At 32.7% G+C, this 23572-nt stretch overlaps 1 long non-coding RNA gene across 1 annotated transcript; it reads right to left on the bottom strand.

Annotated features, from left to right (window-relative positions):
- Window positions 1-6272: 6272 nt before the first annotated feature.
- Window positions 6273-17624, bottom strand: LOC127733197 (uncharacterized). The gene is made up of 2 exons (XR_007996889.1): window positions 17179-17624; window positions 6273-7667 (listed from the first exon to the last, which is right to left on the bottom strand). It is a non-coding gene; the product is annotated as an uncharacterized LOC127733197 (long non-coding RNA).
- Between the last annotated feature and the right edge of the window lie 5948 nt (window positions 17625-23572).

Here is a 23572-nt window from a genome sequence, read left to right as displayed (position 1 = left end):
TGCTGTAGAGCAATGCTATGATATGGCACCTACATGTTTCCTGACCACTGGAAATAATTCGGGATATACGATCGGGGTTAAAAAGATTGGTGAGCACTACTATGTTATGGATTCTCATAGTAGAGATGAAAAGAGGCTATCTTCACCGTTGGGTAAAGATATAGTGTTACAATTTAACTCTTTTGAACAATTGGTGAAATATATTAGACATGTGTCATTCTTTATCAAATACCGACATGCAATATGAATTGACTCCAATAGTTATCAAGGCTAGTGTATTGGCACCCTCGACAAGCCCTCAACCCACCGACGATACGAACAAAATCAATCAAAATAATCCAAGTCCTCAATGTTTCGAACCCACGGATATTGAACATGTCGCAGATGATAATCCATTGCCAGATTCTGATATATCGGTAGATGGAGGTGGAACAGACTCGAACGTACAGCAAAACTTTGATGCTATAGATGTTGGAAATTCAGACCCACTTCTATTAACAGATGATCAAAAACACATGCTTATATGTAATAGGATGCCAGAACCTACCTTCAAATTTCCATCAAAACTATACAAGGATAGTTGTTGCAAATCAGGTAGTTTCAAAAGATCTTATTATTGGGAATGGTTTACGAAGTTTGAATTTATTTCCTACTCAAAGGATAAAGATGGTATATATTGCCTGGCATGCAAGTTCTTTCCAGACACCTCTGGTCGCCGACCGCGAAAGCTAGTTTCCGAGCCATACCAAAACTTGAAAGACGCTTTAATTCATTTAAAGCGACATGCATCATCCGAAACACATTTAAACTCTATAATTAGACTATCTGGGTTCCGAGAAACTTATATGAGACCAGAGCCCAGAATTGATATTAACACAAATGCAAGGAGTGACACATTAATTGCGAAAAATTGACAGATTTTGAAATCACTCATCAAATGTCTCGAGTTTTGTGGGAGGCGCGGATTGGCCCTTCGAGGCCACCGAGATGACGATCAAACTGAAGATAAAACACAAAGTTATAATCTAGGCAACTATAAGGAACTAGTTAAATTTCGCGAGACAGGAGACTCCGTCTTGGGCGACCATTTAAAACAATGTGCTAAAAATGCATCATATACGTCAAAAACTTCTCAAAATGAATTGTTATCATGCATCAAGAGGTTTATCCAAGAGACAATCGTCGATGAAGTAAAGGCTCAACCGCTTGGTCCACATTTAGAATATCAATGCGATGAGGTGTCGGATGCTAGTAACTGGGAACAACTCGGAATTATTATATGATATCTTAGAGACGGTAGTCCAGTAGAAAAGTTTCTTGAATTTTGTCCAAGCAGAAGAGACAACAGGCTCGACACTTTGTGGTTTGATAGTCAAAGCTTTGACGGATGTTGGATTTGATATTCAGTTTTGTCACGCGCAGACTATGGGTGGCGCCGGCAATATGTCCGGTAAAAATCTTGGTTGCGCGGCGCAGTTTACCAGACTGTCACCAAGGACAGTTTATCATTACTGCGCTAGCCATAACCTGAATCTAGTACTATGCAAATGTTGCAATGTTCCAGAAATACAATTGATGTTAGATAGCTTAAAACAGCTCGGGATATTTTTCAAGTATTCTCCAAAACGGAGTTGATGTCTCGAAAAGCCGTAGATGAGATAAATTCGAACAGGGATGCGCAAAACAAAATAACAAAACAGAAATTTAAGGTCTTCTGTGAAACAAGACGGAGTGAAAAAATTACGACCCTCGGCAGTTTTTCTACCATGTACGAGCCAATCATATCTTGTTTGGAGGAAATCAGCTCTAACGTTGGACGCACCTGGGAAAAGAAAGCTGTTATTGACCCTAAAGGGCTACTCACAAAAATACTTGATTCTACTTTTATAGTTAGTTTTAAAGCCGTCCACAACTTTTTTGGATATGTAAGTGGATTGAGTAGAAAACTCCAAGGGTCTACACTCGATATTGTAGAAGGGTATAAAATGATTGATACCGTCAAATCTTTGGTCAAATCAACACGAGACGACGAAAAGGAATTTGACACCGTGTTTGAAAAATCTACGATATAATGGCTGAAGTTGCCGACATTGGTGGTATCAAGACTCTAAGACGGTGTGGGCGCCAAACCCAGCGAAGTAATGTCCCTGCCGACAATGATCAAGTGTATTTTTGACGTGCAGTTTTTCTACCACTCTTTGTCTCCATGGTTCAGCAGTTCAATATTCGGTTTGATTAACATGCTGTTTCCGTTGTAAGGGCATTGGCTTTGATTCCAAGCAACATTCACCAAACATCAGATGACGCTATCGACGACATTGTTGGTTATTATGAAGTTGACATGCCATATCCTGACTCTTGTAGACGGGAGTTTCGACTCTGGAACGAGTTATGACGTGACCAGACCGACAAACCGTCTACATTAACGTCTACCGTAACAGACATAAGACTGTGTCGTACGATCATTCCAAACATCGTAAAACTTCTGAGCCTACTTTCATTGCATTTTTGACCAGCGTAACATCAAGTTCCACAGAAAGGGCAGCGTCATTAAAATATATTAAAACCTTCTCGCGTAATACAATTGGAGGAAAACGTTTAAATGCCCTGTTGCTTTTGTATGTTCATAAAAACATTAAACTTGACTACGAAAAGATCATTGACGATTTTTCTCGTCGAAATCCGAAGAACATGCTTTTGGTTAATCCTATGGCTTAGACGTCATCACTAGAAACTTAATAAAAAAATGTTTTGTGTGGATCTATTTTTTATTGATAAGTGCATGAATAAAGTAAAATATCAATTATATAAGTATGTATGATCAGATGCACCTGGGGTGCGAATCACAAATTCGCAATGCATTCTTCAGATGCTAGTTGTGACATCTATTTCATTGACTGACTTGGCTAGGGAGATTTTTTCCATGTCCACTTTTTAACGATCAATTCCACATCAAATTTTATGTACATATAGCTTTGGATCCATCCAGTCATTTTACAATAGACAATCAATGGGGAGAATACGGCATCAAAAATGTCCAACCCTTTAACATTAACTATAAAATGTACATGCCCCACTTCAGAAACCGTTAAATTAGTACAATTTACACTTGTTTTATGTTTTTTTAGCCAAAAAAAGGTCAAAAAAAATGTTCGCCTTGCTCCGCCCTGCAAAAGTTTTAATCTACTCCCCCCCCCCCCCCCCCCCCCCCTTTTCAAAAATCCTGGATCCGCCCCTGTTTATAAGCCATTCGGGATATCTTATATGATTGATTTATCTAATATCTTATTTAGTTTATGTGATATCTTAATTAGTTTATAAGATATCTCAATTAGTTTATTAAATATCTCATATATATTATAAGATATCTCATTTTTTTAATAAGATATCTCAATTGGTTTATAAAATATCTTATTAATTTTATAAGATATCTTATAAGCTATACCATATATATTTTATGATTAATAAATCAGATATATTATTTAGTTTATATATAAACATCTTATTTATAAAATTAAGATGTGGTATGATTGCCAATGAGACAACTCTCCACCACAGACCAAATAAGTTTGAGATATCTCATTTAGTGTATGAAATATATAATTAAGATATCTCTATTAGTTTATAAAATATATCATTTAGCTTTATAAGATATCTCTATTAGTTTATAAAATATATCATTTAGCTTTATAAGATATCTCATTTAGTTTTATAAGATATCTCATTTAGTTTTATAAGATATGAGGGTCTGGATGGAGTTTACAGAATATTTCCAGAAAAAAGGGCAAACATATAAAGAATAGTGAAAAAGGGGCCAAAAAATTAAAGAATAGAGAATAACAGGCAAAATGAAAAGATTAGAGAAAAATAGATCAGACAGAAATGAAAATCCCCCCCCCCTTTCCTATCCTCACCCTCAGATATTTTATTTAATATATAAGATATTTTATATAGATTATAATATATATTTTTAAAGATATCATGAAGCAAAAATCTCACAAGATTTCTTATTACTATATATATATAAAAATATTAATTTTCGTGAACCATTTAGGTCACGGAAATTCCATTTTTTGCCATCAGTAAGGAGAGTTGTACAAATAATGTGAATACACAGAACCCCGATCCAATTCATCTTTTGCTAAAACTATTTATCATTTTCTGTTTTATATCTTCTAACATCATTCCATTTTTCTCTAATTTCGATTAAAATATGCCAAAACCTGCAGTAAAAATAGATGTATGCCCCAAATAAACATTCCCCGATTGGTTTAATTTATAAGATATCTGTAAAAGTGGGTAAGATATCTTATTTACTTCATTATATATCGTATTTAATGATATAAAATATCTTATTAACTTTATAAGATATCTTACAAGCTATACAAGATATTGAATATAATTGATTTATCAGATATTTAATAAACTAATACAAGATATTGTATCCCTTTGCCAAAAGGCAGAGCATGAAAATCTATTAAATATCTTATATTGTTTATAAGATATCTCTTTAAGTCAGTAAGATATCTTATAACTTAAATAAGTCTATAAGTATTAATATGCCATGAACTGTTTATCTGTTTGTATATGACAATAGAGAGTAAATGTAGCCCCATTTTGCAGTCTTTCATGAAAATTTGAAAGGTCATCTTTAAAATGATGACTATATTGCAACCAATTACCTCATTATAAATCATAGACAAGGAATGAGCTTTCAAATTGACAGCAAACTGGGTTGTCTGTATTTTGAAAGGCACTTTCAGGCTTTATTTACCTGCCAATTCTATGTCTCTTACAAACTATCAAGCACCTTAACTCCTGAACGACAAAAATGAAAATTCTCAATATCAAAATTGACCACCATTTTGTCATCTGTAACAGCATACTAACATTTTGAGAGCATTGGTTGTACGGTTCATATGTAATTGCACAGAAACTACTTAGAGTGCAAATTTCCAATCCAGCAAGGACTATAACTCCTGAACATCAAAAATGAAAATCCTCAATATCAAAATTGATCACCATTTTGTCATCAGTAACAGCATATTAAAAATTTAAGAACATAAAGTGCCATTTTTTAATCTATTAAGAACCATTACTGCAAAAGTGAAAATCATCAATATTGAACTTGACCTCCATTTTTTCATCAATAGCAACATATCAAAATTTAAAAAGTATTGGTCTAGTGGTTCATAAGAAGTTGCACAGAAACTACATACATAAAGTGACATTTTCCAATAAACATAGAACCATAACTCCTTAACAGTAAAAGTGAAAATGGTCAATATTGAACTTGACCTCCATTTTGTCATTAGTAACAACATATTACAATTTAAAAACCATTGGAAGAAGGGTTCATAAGTTATTGAATGGAAACAACATAAAGTGTCATTTCCCAACATTAAATCGTCTACATCGAACTTGACCTCCATTTTGTCACTAGTATCAACATATTAAAATTTGGAAAGCATTGGTTGAACAATTCATAAGTTATTGCACAGAAACTGTTACCAGCTTGAAGCATAGTGAAAGGCACACTAAAATTGTATTTTAATAAGATTTATCAGTGACCCTACAACAGCAATATCTGTCAAAGCCTTGTTCCATCAACACTTTATTTCCATGAGAAAACTGTTTGTTTCCACTATGATAATACTAGCATAGAGATGCTGTAATTTTGTATCACTAATCTCATATCTATAAACATAATACTGACTCAATCTTAGTACCAGTAATGAGAAATTATGTGCTCTAGATGAAGACAGCAACGATAGCTATAACTTTTAAAACAAGACATTAATAATCAGATGTTCAGTGGCTGTCTTATTTTTGTTTTTAAAAGACCATGTACTGAACTTTGGTTAAATTTTAAGAAATGTATTTAAAAGTAATGGATAAAAGTTATATATTTGACCTGTAGAAAAGTCATTACTGTTATATTATCCCTAAATGTTAAGACTTTTTACTAAAAAAATATTTGAGAAAATTAATTTCAAAATGTATCAAGTGCTTTAAAATAACTTTGTAATAGGGGTCAACTGTGATGAAGTGACATCACCTATTCCAAACCTGTATACATGTATATAGAAAAATATGATGATGTTATGTGGTATGGGATGTGACAACTATATGCCAGATCTAAAATCATTTAATGACGTAGATGTAAGCATATATAGGTCACCATGGCATGTCTGCCTTCAATAATGAGCAAAACCCATACCAAATCTTTAGGCTTCAAAAAGTTCCAGATGAATGCAAATCCAGAAAAGCACTTTGTCTGTATCAAATTTTATTCAGTTTATTTCATATATTAAGGAAGATCGCTACTCAGTTTCAAAATAACAAGCTTTTCATAACACAAGTATATATTGATAGGGGATTAATAAAGGAACCAAAAGAGCAAAAAAAAAATATTGGTCCGTGTGTGATTGTTTTCGAGATATTAGCCATTGAAATTTTGACGGGAAAATGTTCTCTCTTGATCATTCATAGCTTTATCATTGACAAGTTTAAGTTCTCAAAAACTATTAAAAAATAACGAAGATTTTATAAGACTTTTACAGATGGCTTATAATTATACATGTAAAAGATTTATAAAAGAAAAATGGGGGTTAGTGGGCAAAATTTGTTAAGGCTTTCAAATGGATAAAACCAGAGGATTCTGAAAATCTAACAAAAATTCAAAACATGACAAGCGAACATCCTTAAAAGCCTTGACATGAAAAAATGTACAACAATTTGAACAACGAACCCAACAGTCAGATTTCTGTAGAAAACATACTTTCATAAAGTCCCAATCCAATTATTGGGTTTCAATATGTGTGTTGCAAGTGATAATAAAATGCTCCGCTGGGCGCAGCTTGATACGACCGCAGAGGTCGAACCCTGATCAGTTGGGGCAAGTATGGACACAACATTCAAGCTTGATACAGCACTGAATTTGGATTGTGATTAAATATTTGACACAGAATGAATGTGGTCTAAGAACTTATAATTTTTTAATTTACCTATTCAAACCATATCATTATTTGCTTTTATATATAAATCAGAAATAACCAATTTAAAATGGAAAATTTTAAAGAAAAAAAAGGGGAAAAAAATCCCCCCCCAAATTTTTTGAACCCCCTTATGATTCATCACCCCCCAAACTCAATCCCAGCCTTCCCTTTGTGGTATGGTACTTGTGTGTAAGTGTATGGATCTTTATGAAATTGTACTTTTTCAGAGAGATCCATACACTTGAACACAAGTTATTCTCTGGAAACTAGAAAAATGGTTATTTTTGGCCCCTTATTCCTAAACATTTTGGGCAATTACCCCCAAACTCAATTCCAGCTTTCCCTTTGTGATATGGAACCTTGTAGTACAATTTCATAAAGATCCATACACTTACACACAAGTTATTGTCCGGAAACTAGAAAAATGCTTGTTTTTTGCCCCTATTTGGCCCCTAATTCCTAAAATTTTGAGGCAATTACCCCCAAAATCAATCCAAGCCTTTCCTTTGTGATATGGTACCTTGCAGTACAATTTCAGAGAGATCCATACACTTGAACACAATTTATTCTCTGGAAACTAGAAAAATGCTTATTTTTGGCCCTTATTCCTAAACGTTTTGGGCAACTACCCCCAAACTCAATTCGAGCTTTTCCTTTGTGATATGGAACCTTGTAGTACAATTTCAGAACGATCCATACACTAACACACAAGTTATTGTCATAAAACTAGAAAAATGCTTGTTTTTTGCCCCTTTTTTGGCCCCTAATTCCTAAAATTTTAAGGCATTTACCCCCAAAATCAATCCCAGCATTCCCTTTGTGATATGGAACCGTGTGGTACAATGTCAGAGAGATCCATACACTAACACACAAGTTATGTCTGGAAGTTACAAAAATGCTTATTTTTGGCCCCTTTTTGGCCCTTAATTCCTTAACTGTTGATACCATAACCCCCAAAATCAATCCCAACCTTCCTTTTGTGATATTGAACGTTATGGTAAAATTTCATAGAGATCCATTCACTTAAACTAAAGTTAGAGTGCGAAAACCAATGTGTCTTCAAACGACGACGACACCAACGTCATACCAATATACGACCACAAATTTTTTTTGCGGTCGTGTAAAAAAAAGGACTACCTCTTATAGGATAGAGGTTGCACCATTTTACATACTGTGAATATGATGGACACTACAAACAAGGAAACAATGTAAAACTACTGAACAGTATTGATTTTTTGTGGCATTATTTCAAAACCTATGCAATATTAATATCATTCAATGAAAGTAATATCTACATCCAAAAAAAAAACATAATTACAACTTTATATAACAATAACAGTTACCATGGATTTTGTGAAAAAGATAAAAGATTCAGAAATACATGCACAAAACATTTGTGTAGGTCAATTTGTATCATGATTCTAAAGAATCAGTTTTGTTTTATAAAAAAATCAAAACTAATAAAAGACAAATGAAATACTTTCAATTTTTTTTATCACATTATGTTCCTTTTGTCACTAAACAGAAACCTGGTTTTTAATTCAAGTAATCAAAATCAACATTTTAGAAGACTGAAAGTCAAGTATATGGTAATTATAAAGTTAAGGAAATTATTGAACCAATGCAAGTTGCATATATATTAAATTAAGTCCTCTGTGCATGTTTTTACATTTGTTACCAATCCATAACGTATAATTGACAAAAAATATTTCATTCTGTGATTGTCGATCCAAATATTTGGCTGCAAATTCAAAAGTGAGATAGAGCAATTTGCACTTGTTTTTTAATGTAATCCATATATTCCAATTTGTAAATTAAACTTTTTCATGACAGTTCTTCAATGGATTCACAGCTGAACGAAACCCATTTTTGTCTAGAAATCATAATCCCAGTTGCCACTGATTTTGGGAATCAGTGAAAGTTTAATCAATGAAGTGCAATACTTTTTTCAAGAGTGCAAAGGATCCTGATAAATTACTTCATATGATTTAAAAATATACAAAAAATCATAAATATTCAACTCAGTACATGTAAGAACTGTAAAGACATTTATAATATGTTAATACATGTACATGTTAATACATGTACATGTTAATACATCTACACAGCTTCATAACAAACTAACATATTGCACAGATCCATGAAATAATCAGTGTACTCTTTACATTTTTATTAATAAAAAAGACCATATAATATACTGTCAACCAACTTATTTTCGTTCATACTTTATTTCGTTTAAATTCTTTCTAGCCAACTTTGCATTCTTCACAATTTTTTGATATATGTTTACATAAGAGAAGATCTCATATATAATAATTCAGCATGACTTAAATTCTTGTTATTTTTCTACTTGCAAAAATAAATCACTCATGAATATTAGTTGGTTTACAAAATCAACAAAACGGTTCTAAGTTTAGTGAACTCAAAGAAAATTGTCTGGATTGAAATCCATCAGGTATACTAACATCCAAATGGAAAAATAAAGAACTGTACCTTCAAAATGTAAAAAATTCAAAAACCTTCTGTTTCCAGTAAATAAAATAAAGTCAGAACTCTGACATATTTTTTGCATGAAAATGTATATGTACAATAAAAACTGGATTTCAAACTTCAGAAATCCCATTTGCAAACAAAAAAGTTAATGGAAATATGACTCATACCCATATTTCAAGTGAAGGCTATTCCATAATTTATCAATGGGAGATAACAATGGGAAGGATCTTTTTTTTTATCTCACAATGCATAAAATTTGATTATTTCCTTTATTTCTGAGAGTCAATAATAAAAACAACCACCATCCATCAAACTTTAGCCCTATAAATAAATAATTTAAAAACATGGTATTTTTTTAATAACTCTCTTCAATAACTCTTTATTGTGAACCAAATGAAACTCTTCCACAGAGTCATCTTCTCTTGGTCAAGGTATTCAAATTTTGTATTCAAACCCCGCTCATGCGGGTGCACTCGACTCCAATCTTAATTGGCTAGGATTGTCAGTTTTCATATCGAAGGTCGGTGGTTTTCTCCGGGCATTCCGGCTTCCTCCACCAATAAAAACTGGCCGCCACGAAATAGCCCAAAAGCGGTGCTTAAAAGTGGCGTTAAAACACCAAAAATCAAATCAAATTAAATCAAACTTTGTAAAATTTCTTCTAAGAGAAACCAATCACTCATTGATTAATTTACCTGAAGCAAAAATTATCTTCTATATAGATGAAAATACATGGAGTCAACTCACAAAACTGCATGTGATGTTGTATTTATTCAATATCAATAAAACATTTTCAATCTGTTCAATGTAAACACTTATTCAAACATTAGAAGTTGATTTCTGACAAAATTTTCAACATTGTTCCTATTGAAATTTGTTTTTTGTGTGTTTGACAAATAAAAACTGAAAATGACGATGTTTAAACTAAGTCCTTCTTAAATGTATTCTATAACTAAACAACTGAAAAAAAAAATGCAAATTTCGATAGGAACAAAAGCTAAAAAATGTGTAAGAAATAAACTTTTAATGATTTAACCAGTGTGTATATTGAAAAGATTGAAAATATATCATTGGTATTGAATAAATACATCACATGTAGTTTTGTGAGTTGATTACATGTTTTTTTCATCTACTAAGAAGATAAATTTTTGCATCAGGTATACAAATTAATCAATGAGTGATGGATTTCTCTTAAAAGAATTTTACAGGACCCACTGAATAAACCAAACAGTGGACAATAGCTATTGTATTTATCTAATGGGACAATTGAACTACCAAGAGGAGATAACTCTGTGGAAGAGTTTCATTTTGTTCACAATAATAAGAAATGAAATTGAAAATTACAAAGAACATTTAAATGTTATTGCCTTTTTTCAATTAAAGAGTAATTTTTTACCAATGAACATACAATAAACATATGATAAAACCATGCTAGTTAGTTTTGCTGTTGTAGTCATGGTTTTAAAATTAATAAATGCATACAAGAATTTGCATAGTATTAAAGAGAAAAAAATTTACAATTACATTTGGGAGATACTTTATAATGCTATAAAAAAAAATGTTAGTGATCTCAATACCAGTAACTGATACGTAAAATATTAATTTAAAAGATTAAAATGGTATGCATTTCTAAAATTTACATGAAATTTAAGGATGGTTCAACACCTAAAAGTTGGTTTTTTTTGCTCTACCTTATATGACAAGAATTCTTTTGTTTTAAGACAGACTAGCACTTTAAACTGCAAGTTTTTCTTATTAAAATGTGCGATTGCCTGAAATAAAGGTCACTTCAGGCTACTAAAATGTTTCCTTGTATGTATACATGATATGTTACTGCATCATTCATCGAATTCTGGAATGTCATCATAAGAATATCCATCATATCCTTTATAAGCATAACAAGCTAGTCTAACATGATAGGCACCAGGAATAAACATGATAGCTCCTAAAATTATCACAGGCCAAGTTCTGTCACCATACTGAAATAAAAATGTATATATACATGTATTGCTTATTTATTCATAGTTTTTCTGTAAATTTAACATTTTATACAGTTTTCCCCTTCATTTTAACATAGCAAAGTGGGATTTGAATTTGAAATAGCACGGTTTCCTTTAAATTACAGCAACATATTTGTGATACAGTCTGCTAAATATTCTATTCATCTAGCATACTGATTTTATGGTAAAATATACTGCTTCGCCTAGCGCAGCTGGATACAACCGCAGAGGTCCAACCCTGAACAGTAAGGGCAAAAATGGACACAATATTCAAGCTTGATACAGGTCTGAATTTGGATTGTAATTAAATATTTGACACATTATAGGTTTCTGACACAGAATAAATGAAGTCAAAGAACTTGAAATTGGTTATATGATTTGAATTTATATATTCAATTGAAGATTTCTTGCTTTTGTGCAATACACTGTGCTGATCATCGGACCGCCCTGTGAAAACGACCTAGCTGGAACACTGTGATGTGCAATACTTAGTAAATCTGTTTTCAGACTATATACAAAGAATTAGCAAAATGAAATATGACCCCCAATTTTTCTTTGGAAAATTGACAATTTCTTAAATCTTGAGGAAAAAATTTACACCCTCCCCCACCCCCTTTTAAAAAAAAAAAATAAAATTTGAAGAAATTTTCTATTTGTAAAATGTGGTACAATTTAAGAAAAATTGATACTTATACACAAGTTATTGTCCTGAAACTAGAAAAATGCTTGTTTGGGCCGTAACTACATTGAGGCAAATGAGACAAATGCCTCATGTTGAAAATTTCGAAAAAAAAAAGTATAAGTTGAAACAAAAGCTTGTCTTCATATCAAATTGTTTTCACGGCGAGTGTCTTGCAAGAAGCAAGTTCTGTTCACCTTCTGACGTCATCCCATGTTTTTCGGGATCCATGTTACTCATTTATTTTTAGTTTTCAGTGTTGATGGTCTATTGTTCGTCGTTATGTGTCTTATCTGTTACCGGGTTTGTCTTTTGTTCGTTTATTGCCCCTCTTTATAACTATTGTCTTAGTGTTGAATTTCATTTGTCAATTTAATTTAGTAATTTTGTTTTAAACTTGAGTTTTGTTATATTTAAGGACCTTTTGTCTAATTTTAAAGCCTACTTTAACTTGTAAAAATATTTGAAATTAGCTCTAGCTTTTTTTGTTCTGAGGCGGCGATAGGCGAACACCAATCAATCAATCAATCAATCTTTATGACTAACGCTTCAGTTGTCCAATATTAAGCTGTTTTTGATTCTTCTCGTAACATCTGTATGTTGTAAACGTTCATTCTCTGCTTTGAGTAGACTTAAGACTTGGGAAAGATCAACGATGACGGGTGAAAGGTTGTGTGGTTTGGCAATGTTGCATGTCCACCGATGTCGAAAAAATGGTGTGAGAAGATTCGATGCTGCCGGACATAGAAAAATTGGTCGTTTTTTTCATGGAAAATTAAACTTTATATTAAAAAATACAAGACTGGCTCTCTTTTCTGTAAATAAAACTAAAAAGCTGACATGGGTTAAATTAAAGTGAGACAATCTCCCGGAATCAAATCACTTGAAAAGAAAAATCACGTATTGCCATACGACCTTTTACATTGAAGGGCTAAACTCGCATTAAGCCGTGTTCAGGCCCTTAAATAGAATATAAAGGGATATGGAGTAAATGTGCAATGGACAAAATCGCACACACTACATAGAAAAAAGTACAAATTATCAATGAACAGGGTTTTTATTCCTGTTCTTCATCTTGACAGTCGCTTGAGGGTCTTCAACAATGAAAGAATCATTCATACCCTACAACAAGGTCAAGACGGCCCCTAGCGTCGACTTAAGCGGTACTTAAAGTATTTGTACTGTGAATAAATTTGAAAGTCACACAAAAATACACCAAAGTCTAAACACAATACAAGACCAGAACAGACAGATCAGACATTAATCAGCCGGTATAAAATGTAGCAATGAGGTCTAAGAACAGTTTTCCTGATTCTACCCTGAGTGTACCCTCTTATCCCAGTTAGGAACTACATCAAGTTGGAATTGAAATGCGTTATAAAATCTTAATTCACATAGTTAAATAAATGATAATCAGCCCCCTCTTAACTTGATTTGAGAAAAAAAATAATTGACAGGTATAATACGTTTTCTGCAAGCTGAAACTCAATTAAAAAAAAAAAAAAACAGCAGCCACACACTTAATTATGTGACATACGATTTTTGCTTTATCCTACTAATCGGTCTTTTGATGTTGTCCCTAAAAACTAAGAGTCTTACAATGAATCTATATATTTTGCTTTGAGACCAGAATATTGTCGAAAACATATTTAAAACAAAACTTACGTTTCTGATTAAGAACGGGTCCGAGAAACGCTCAGAATGCACAATTTTGCGTCATTTTTTCCAGAGCTTCTGGGGGCCTTGAGCGGCCCCAGACCCCTCGCCGAAACTGTTTTCGCACCGTGAATATATTTTGCCTCATTTTTAAGAGGCTAGTTACGGCCCTGTTTGGGCCCCTAAACGGTTGGGATCATCACCCCCAAAAACAATCCCAACCTTCCTTTTGTGGTATTGAACCTTTTGGTTTAATTTCATAGAGATCCATACACTTAAACTAAAGTTATTGTCCAGAAACCCAATGTCTTTGGACGACGACACAGACGACGACATGATAGCTTTATACGACCCCAAAATTTTTTTGCAGTCGTATAAAAAATATGACGCCATGGTACAAGGCCCTGGGGAGAACACTGTCAGTTCTTCCCCATGTATATCTTGCTCTTTTAATTTACTTCCAACGATAATTGTAAGTAAGAATAAAATGAGATAAATGTATTTGTTATAAGTCAATGAAAGAGGGACGAAAGATACCAGAGCGACAGTCAAACTCATAGATCGAAAACAAACTGACAACGCCATGGCCAAAAATAAAAAGACAAACAGACAAATAATAGTCAATGAAATATACCAACAAAATATAAAAGACATCTAGTCGTTAACAAGATTTTTAAAAGAATAGACTATTGTCTAAACGATAAAACAAGAAAAATAATTTGCCCTGAGTCTGGAAAAGTTGTAAATAAATTTAACAGAACCTATCAATGATCTGTCAACACCAAATTTCCCAAATGACATAGATATCAAGATGACAAATATTGACTGAATGTTGACAACTTGACATAGATATCAAGATGACAAATATTGACTGAATGTTGACAACTTGACATAGATATCAAGATGACAAATATTGACTGAATGATGACATAGATATCAAGATGATAAATATTGACTGAATGATGACATAGATATCAAGATGACAAATATTGACTGAATGATGACATAGATATCAAGATGACAAATATTGATTGAATGATGACATAGATATCAAGATGATAAATATTGACTGAATGATGACATAGATATCAAGATGACAAATATTGACTGAATGATGACATAGATATCAAGATGATAAATATTGACTGAATGATGACATAGATATCTAGATGACAAATATTGACTGAATGATGACATAGATATCAAGATGACAAATATTGACTGAATGTTGACAACTTGACATAGATATCAAGATGACAAATATTGACTGAATGTTGACAACTTGACAAATATATCAAGATGGCAAATATTGACTGAATGATGACATAGATATCAAGATGACAAATATTGACTGAATGATGACATAGATATCAAGATGACAAATATTGACTGAATGATGACATAGATATCAAGATGATAAATATTGACTGAATGATGACATAGATATCAAGATGACAAATATTGACTGAATGTTGACATAGATATCAAGATGATAAATATTGACTGAATGATGACATAGATATCAAGATGACAAATATTGACTGAATGATGACATAGATATCAAGATGACAAATATTGACTGAATGATGACATAGATATCAAGATGACAAATATTGACTGAATGATGACATAACTTGTGACTTTACAGATATTAACCATTTTTATGTGTGTTTTTTTATGTCACTGGAATTAGACTTATCATGATCAACACGACTGGTGCCACATGTGGAGCAGGATCTTTTTATCGTTTAGAGCGCCTGAGATCACCCCTGGTTTTTTGTGGAGATTGTTGCACAGTCTCTAGTTTTCTATGTTGTTTTTTGTATACTGTTTTTGATGGTTTTATGTTTTTTGCAATGGCATTGTCAGTTTGTTTTCAACTTATGAGTTTGAATATCACTCTGGTATCTTTCACATCCCTTTTACGGATTGTTAAATGTACCTTAGCATCAATGTAACCTGTCAACAACATGGATCCAATTATAAGCAGAACAGTCCCTATAACAAACAGCACTGTAGCAAGTGTTATAGCTTTGTATGGTATCTTTGGTGGTGGTCTCTGAAACTAATGAATAAAGTTCAATTACTAAAAGATATTATTTTCTTGGCAAGAAGTCAAAACTCCAAAGTTAATTTAGCTTCATAAGATACATATTTTCTTTGCAAGCCACTTAACACTTTTCATATCATTTTGAACATTTTGATAAAGAATTGACAAGAATGGTTTTACTTGGCTGAAAAGATTTCTCCTGTTTCAATGTTTGATGTCTAAGTTTATATTAAACTAGCTAGTAATTAAATGCTCCGCTGGGCGCAGCTTGATATGACTGCAGAGGTCGAACCCTGAACAGTTGGGGCAAGTATGGACACAACATTCAAGCTTGATACAGCTCTGAATTTGGATTGTGATTAAATATTTGACACAGCATAGGTTTCTGACACAGAATGAATGGGGTCTAAGAACTTAAAAAATTTGAAATTTACCTATTATGGTCGCATATCCAAAATCTAAATACATACACGGTTAGATTCAGCACATCAAAGAACCCCAAGAATTCAATTTTTGTTAAAATCAAACTAAGTTTAATTTTGGACCCTTTGGACCTTAATGTAGACCAATTTGAAAACAGGACCAAAAATTAAGAATTTAAATACATGGTTAAATTCAGCATAAAGAACCCCAATATTTCAATTTTTGATGAAATCAAACCATATCATTATTATTTGCTTTTATATATAAATGAAAAATAACCAACTTAAAATGGAAAATTTTAAAGAAAAAAAAAAGGAAAAAAAATCCCACCCCCAATTTTTTCAACCCCCTTATGATTCATCACCCCTAAACTCAATCCCAGCCTTCCCTTTGTGGTATGGTACCTTGCAGTACAATTTCAGAGAGATCCATACACTTGAACTCAAGTTATTGTCTGGAAACTGTAAAAATGCTTGTTTTTTGGCCCCTTTTTGGCCTCAAATTCCTAAATTTTAGGGCAATTACCCCCAAACTCAAACCCAGCTTTCCCTTTGTGATATGGAACCTTGTAGTACAATTTCATAAAGATCCCTACATTTACACACAAGTTATTGTCCTGAAACTAGAAAAAGGCTTGTTTTTTGCCCCTTTTTTGCCCCTAATTCCTAATATTCTGAGGCAATTACCCCCAAAATCAATCCCAGCCTTCCCTTTGTGGTATGGTACCTTGCAGTACAATTTCATAGAGATCCATACACTTGAACAAGTTATATTATTGTCTGGAAACTAGAAAAATGCTTATTTTTAGCCCCTTATTTCTAAACGTTTTGGGCAACTACCCCCAAACTCATTTCCAGCTTTTCCTTTGTGAGATGGAACCTTGTAGTACAATTTCAGAAAGATCCATACACTTACACACAAGTTATTGTCATGAAAAATGCTTGTTTTTTGCCCCTTTTTCTGCCCCTAATTCCTAAAATTTTGAGACAATTACCCCCAAAATCAATCCCAGCATTCCCTTTGTGATATGAAACCTTGTGGTACAATGTCAGAGAGATCCATACACTAACACACAAGTTATTGTCTGGAAGTTACAAAAATGCTTATTTTTGGCCCCTTATTCCTTAACTGTTGGTACCATAACCCCCAAAATCAATCCCAACCTTCCTTTTGTGATATTGAACCTTATGGTAAAATTTCATAGAGATCCATTCACTTAAACTAAAGTTATTGTGCGAAAACCAATGTGTCTTCGAACGACGACGGACTACGACGCCAACTTCATACCAATATACGAACGCAAAAATTTTTTGCAGTCGTATAAAAAATTGTCAATATGTTTTGACTAAATGATACCTAACATATTCAAATTAAAGTGTATCTTACTTGGGAAACAAACACATGTCTCATGTTTGTAAACCACTAGAAAAATATTGGGCCTATGACAGATTTGAAACCATCTCATAAACTTGATAAAGATTATCTTTAGCTCCTCAAAAGCTGTAAGGCTAAGTAACAATTAGTCAATTAAGTATATTTAATTTTCTATTAAATGCATTTAGATATAGTTATTCAAAGCAACTAAATCCTGTTTTTACTTAAAACACTTCCTATTTAAAAAAAAAAGAACAAAACATAACAGAGCCTGGCTTCAAAAGATAAATACAAATATACAATAATGATATTGTAATTGCTCTGAGTACATGTACATGTATATAAAATTTTAATTTGCTCAATGTACAATGTACATTTTCCTATAATACATGTATACAAATTAGCCATCTTGCCTTTTGATACATGATTTCATTCTAATTCAAAACCTTTCAGATTGCCTGTCTCCTACAGAATACAGAATACTAGTTTCTCACACTCTAGATCATTCAGTTCAAACTTCTGATTGATCTGCCAAATTGAACAATAGTAACAATTTACATGTCTCCTTACTAACTTAGACAAATGTACATGTATCCTTACTAACTTAAAGACAAATGTACATGCATCCTTACTAACTTAAAAACAAATGTACATGTATCCATACTAACTTAAAGACAAATGTACATGTATCCTTACTAACTTAAAGACAAATGTACATGTATCCTTACTAACTTAAAGACAAATGTACATGTATCCTTATTAATTTAAAGACAAATGTACATGTACCAACCTGTAAATCTATAAAGCCATCATCAACATTTCTTCTTAATTTGTGGTATTTTACTTCTTCACCTGATCCATTTCTTGATCTTCTCATTATTCAATCTCAGTGCAGACCTACAAAGAGATATATGACATATATTTTGGGAAATAAATTTAAAATATACGGTATGCATGGACATTAATGTGGTAGACTGCATTTTATATGTTTTACAGTAATTGTATTTTGTATATTATATGACTTATATTGATAAATATAAGGTATGAGTATTTAAATTACAGATTGTAATTGATTGATTAGTATATTTATGTGCTTATAAATCAGAATATGTGGTATGAGTGCCAATGAGACAACTCTCCACCCAAGTCATAATGTGTAAAAAGTAAACAATTATAGGTCAAAGTCTGGCCTTCAACACGGAGCCTTGGCTCACACCGAACAGCAAGCTATAAAGGGCCCCAAAATGACTAGTGTCAAACAATTCAAACTGGAAAACCAACAGTCTAATTTATATAAAAAACGAGAAATGCTTATGAACCACATCAACAAACGACAACTACTGAACAACAGGCTCCTGACTAAGGACAGGTGCATACAAATGCAGCGGGCTTAAATGTTTTAACAGGCGCCAACCTTCACCCTAACCTGAAACAGTAGTGTAAAATTACAACATAAAAAGACTCACTATAAAATGTCGATTGAAATGGCTTAACTTGATCAAAAATACATATAAACAAAAACAGGTAAGCATACACTGAACGAATCAGTTTGATCTATGACACAATATAAATACAACATCAATAAAAAAGCTGTAGAACAATGTCAAAAAAACAACTCTAACCTGGGACAAAACGGCGTTAAATAAAATAATGTACACAAGTAAATTTAAACATAATAATTTTGTTGTTAGTACAGAAATATTTTTTTCAAAATAAATAAATTTGTTGTTCACAGTACGAGTACAGAAGTGAAAATTTATCGTCATACTAAATACTTATCAAAGGTGGTACATATTAAAAATAGTGAGAAGAGATATGACACCAAATAAGTAAACATTGAATAACAAAAAAGCATTACAAATTGTGTCAACAGGTCAAATAACACGAAAGTACTATTTGAGAGTACTTGCAGTACTAATAAAATATCATACATCAGAGACTAAAATCAATTAAAACACATCCCAGGGATTTAGTGTTTAAACGACATGGACAGTCAAAGAAGACATGACTTGTGCAATACCAAAATAAAAGTATTGACAGGCAGTAGGATACAATGTAGTTAGGATGTAACCTTATAATAAATATGTATCATGTTATATATAGATAAAGCAATCTCTATATAGAAAAAAAAACTTGGATGATACAGACATTATGGCATTGTTTATAACAAAGTTTCCTGTGGAACTTCTGTTAGGCGGAACAAAATATACGTTCACAGGGAGATTAAAATAATCCAAGATACATGTAAGTTGCAGTTTGGTTAAGCTACAATGTATCATGTGAAAAATCTCAACTCACCAGAATTCTCGATAAGTGGTGGTCCGAAGGTTTTGACAGCCAAAATTTTGCAAAGGACCAACACAATATTGGTATTTTGCAATAGAAATAATCGTAAGAACAGGCAAATTTTCTTCAAAGGCGACCAGGGAAAAAAAGAATTTCGAGAACTCTGACTCAGGCAAACTCCTCAGTTATGCCGATCATGGTGTAGAAATTGAGGTTAGATAAACTTTGTTCATTATATATTAAATATAAATCTTGAAGGATTTTAAGGGTGTCATTAATAAAAAATTATACCGTTCGTAAAAGGCTGAAAACAATTTTTCTTGAAACCGGAAGTAAACAAAGTGTAATATTCACAAACTTTACTGGAGCAATCCTGATTCATTTCCGAAATTATGAATTAATTACAGTTACTGCCAAATTCTGAGAGACAAGGATTTTCATGAGTGTCTTGATAGTTTTTACAGAGTAGAGAATATTGGGCACAGATAAGAGATAAATGAGCCTTAAAATAAGGAATAAAGAAAAAAATGGGGGAAATAAAGAATAGGGAATATCAAGTTAAATAATAGGCAAAATAAATAAAAAAATACTGAAATCTGGGTCTATTATGATCTATTATACTAGTTATTTAGTATAATTGTCCCAGCTGAAATACAGAAATGAAGACTCAACCATCCAATAGTCTAATTCATAGTAGAATCATTGATTTTTGTGTTCTCAACAAGCATATTTTTAATGTAAGATAATATTTTTTTTAAAAGTCATGTTCTAAGTAATAGGTAATACACGACAGCTGGGACATAATATATTAATTAGTATAATAGTCCCAGTCGACAGCAACCTTTCTTAAGAGATGATCAATAAACAATTCTCAATTAAACATTAAACTTGGATTGTGCAAGAAATACAAATAAAGGTTAACATATAGTAGACTTGGACTCGAGACTTCACATAGATCCTTTCATCTTGTGACTACGTTCAGTCGGAAACGTTGATGTCTCTTGTTAATTAATACGAATGAGAACTTTATTATGTTAAAAAAAAAATTCGATTTTCTGTCTCGTGGCCTTTAGTCTTTAGCAGTTCTTATTTTTTATAGAAAGAGTCAGCCTTTCCCCGGTCATCGTTTCCATGAATAAGTGGAACAAAGCCTGATTATGGATTATGTTTCACGGCTTTTAGTTTGTTTATGAAAACGTAGAATGAGGAAATCACGAAGTCGAATTTCAGGCTAGTCACAATTCAACAAACGTAATCTTACAAATATTCAGGCAATACTCAGATTGACGGCGAATGATTACAAAACACTGTAACCAGGGGCGGATCCAGGATTTTAGGTTAGGGGGCGCAAACTTAAATTTTAGACGAGCGGAGCGAGGCGAACATTTTTTTTGAGGTAAAATTATCGAAATATTCTTTCTTAAGCTGAGGACAACCCATGCTTTGCAAATTTAAGGGGGGGGCACGCCCGCCACGCCCCCGCCTGAATCCGCCCCTGGTAACTCGCCTAATTTACGTGGCCTGCGCTAAAATTCTAAGTGTTTGCTAATATACTTCACTATAATGACGTCATAATTAAAACGCTACCCATTGCACGTGAAAAGTGGTGTATATTTAAACCGACAATCTAATAAAGTAAAGACGGCGAACGTTATATCGTTCAGTTTTGTTATATTTGGTTGCTGTTTTATTGAAGTATATATGCCTTGCATCTTCTTTTATTTATATTTATGTTTTATGTGTCAAAAAGTTGTAACTTATTTACAAAAGAATGAAAATTTTATCGCATTTTATAGCTGTTGTTTACCATTAAAATAAACATATTACACGCCCCCCCCCCCCCCCCCCTTTCTTAAAAAATAGATGCAAAACAACACAATACAAAAACAATAACAAAAACACAAAAAAAATCGTTTTCAACGCATAATAAGAAACAAAACACGCTACTTCTTTCAGAGGTAAGCATACGATTTATTATATATGTATATGAAAGGGTTTGGAAACCTTATATAGTACACAATTTGCGAAATTTCCTCAGAGAAGGTATTGGCTAAAATCTAGTTCGTTATATACGTATTATATACGTTTATTGGGGTTTTTTTTTTGGCATTTTTCGTCTTCAAGTTTTTTAAATTGTGAAATGCGCAGATTAAATAAATAGTGCAAAAATTCTTAAGCAACGAATCAATCATAAAATTATTCTTTGTCATTGGTTTTTCATGATAACAAACACATATTTTGCGAAACTTTGAAAATTTCGTATTATTATACCTTTTTCAAGTAATAGCTGGAAACTTACCCTTCCAAGGAACTAAAGTCAAACCTGTACGCACGTTGAGGCGACAGAACGAATTTAGTACAGTGCCCACCCAGTCAACGAATTTGATCGATTTGGGTTAACGGAATAACACACGGCTGTAGTTTATATCATTGAAAGAGGAGAACAAGTCTCATCGAAATATCGATGTCATCGTTGTCTACAGTGGTCACGGTTTTCTTAAATTTGGGTCAAAGGTCAAAGCTAAAATTTCTGGGAAAACGCAGAGTCACGTTTAGACAGTCTGCCGCCCCTACATAATTATATGCGTTTAGAACGAAATAAATTCAAATAATTCAAAGGACAAATATGTTTCGAGATTGACATTTATACTTATAGGGTGCACATTACAATTGTCATCCAGCTGTTAAATAACAATGACCTTGGCCTGAGACTACTATAACACTGTGTTATAGTAGTCTTAGCCTTGGCCCATTAAATTTTCAAAATTCGGAGTTTTTACATAAGATTCGATACAAGTGATCTCTAGAGATGTTTTTTTAGATGATAACATTTATAAGTTGCCCTCCTAAAATGTTATTTTTTCCACCATTTGATAGAAGGTGTTCGTAATAATTTTCTGGGTAAATATCCAATTTTCTTTTGGTGAGTGCTGAAGCACATACAATTGTACCTTGTTCAAAAACTGGTGTAATATTAACGCGGAATGGATTAAACTAGCAGTTTTGAGTATATCTTTGTTTATAGAAATGAGACATACTACAAACGGTGAAAAAAGTGGAGGGGTGTCTTCTTCTTCTTCTTTTGGTATACAATTTAAAGTTGTGAAAACAATACGACAATTAGAAACAGGTTAATCACTCAATCTTACACACTTTTATGTCTTATTGACCATAAATTGGCTATGGAATTGACACGAAGTTCAAGATTATCTACAAAAAGAGGGTAATGTACAGCATCAATGTTTTTACAAACACTGGTAAACAGCATAGAAAAATTGTCGAAGCTAAAAATAGCTATTACGTTTCATTGTCCACTGTTAATCTGAAAGCCCGTCGACCAGGTCTAGGTCAGAGAGGTCATTTCAGTTGTTCTTTTTTTTTTAACTCGCATTTGACGTAAGTCGCAGAATGCGAGGCATAGAGAATACAATCTATGGTGGCGGCGGCGGCGGCAGCGGGCGGCGTAAACTGTTTGTATAGCTTTATATTTCAGATGGTAGAGGAATTGGATGATTTATACTTTGTATATAGATCCGTTGTGTTACGAAGCAATCTAATTAAAATATAGACCTCCGATTTCGTTATCCTCATAAGATAAAATCAGAGATCTTTA

This window comes from Mytilus californianus, unplaced genomic scaffold (assembly GCF_021869535.1).
Source record: "Mytilus californianus isolate M0D057914Y unplaced genomic scaffold, xbMytCali1.0.p SCAF_3, whole genome shotgun sequence".
Lineage (NCBI taxonomy): Eukaryota > Metazoa > Mollusca > Bivalvia > Mytilida > Mytilidae > Mytilus > Mytilus californianus.
Note: the sequence above shows the minus strand (reverse complement) of the source record. Positions and strands in the feature narration are given on the sequence as shown.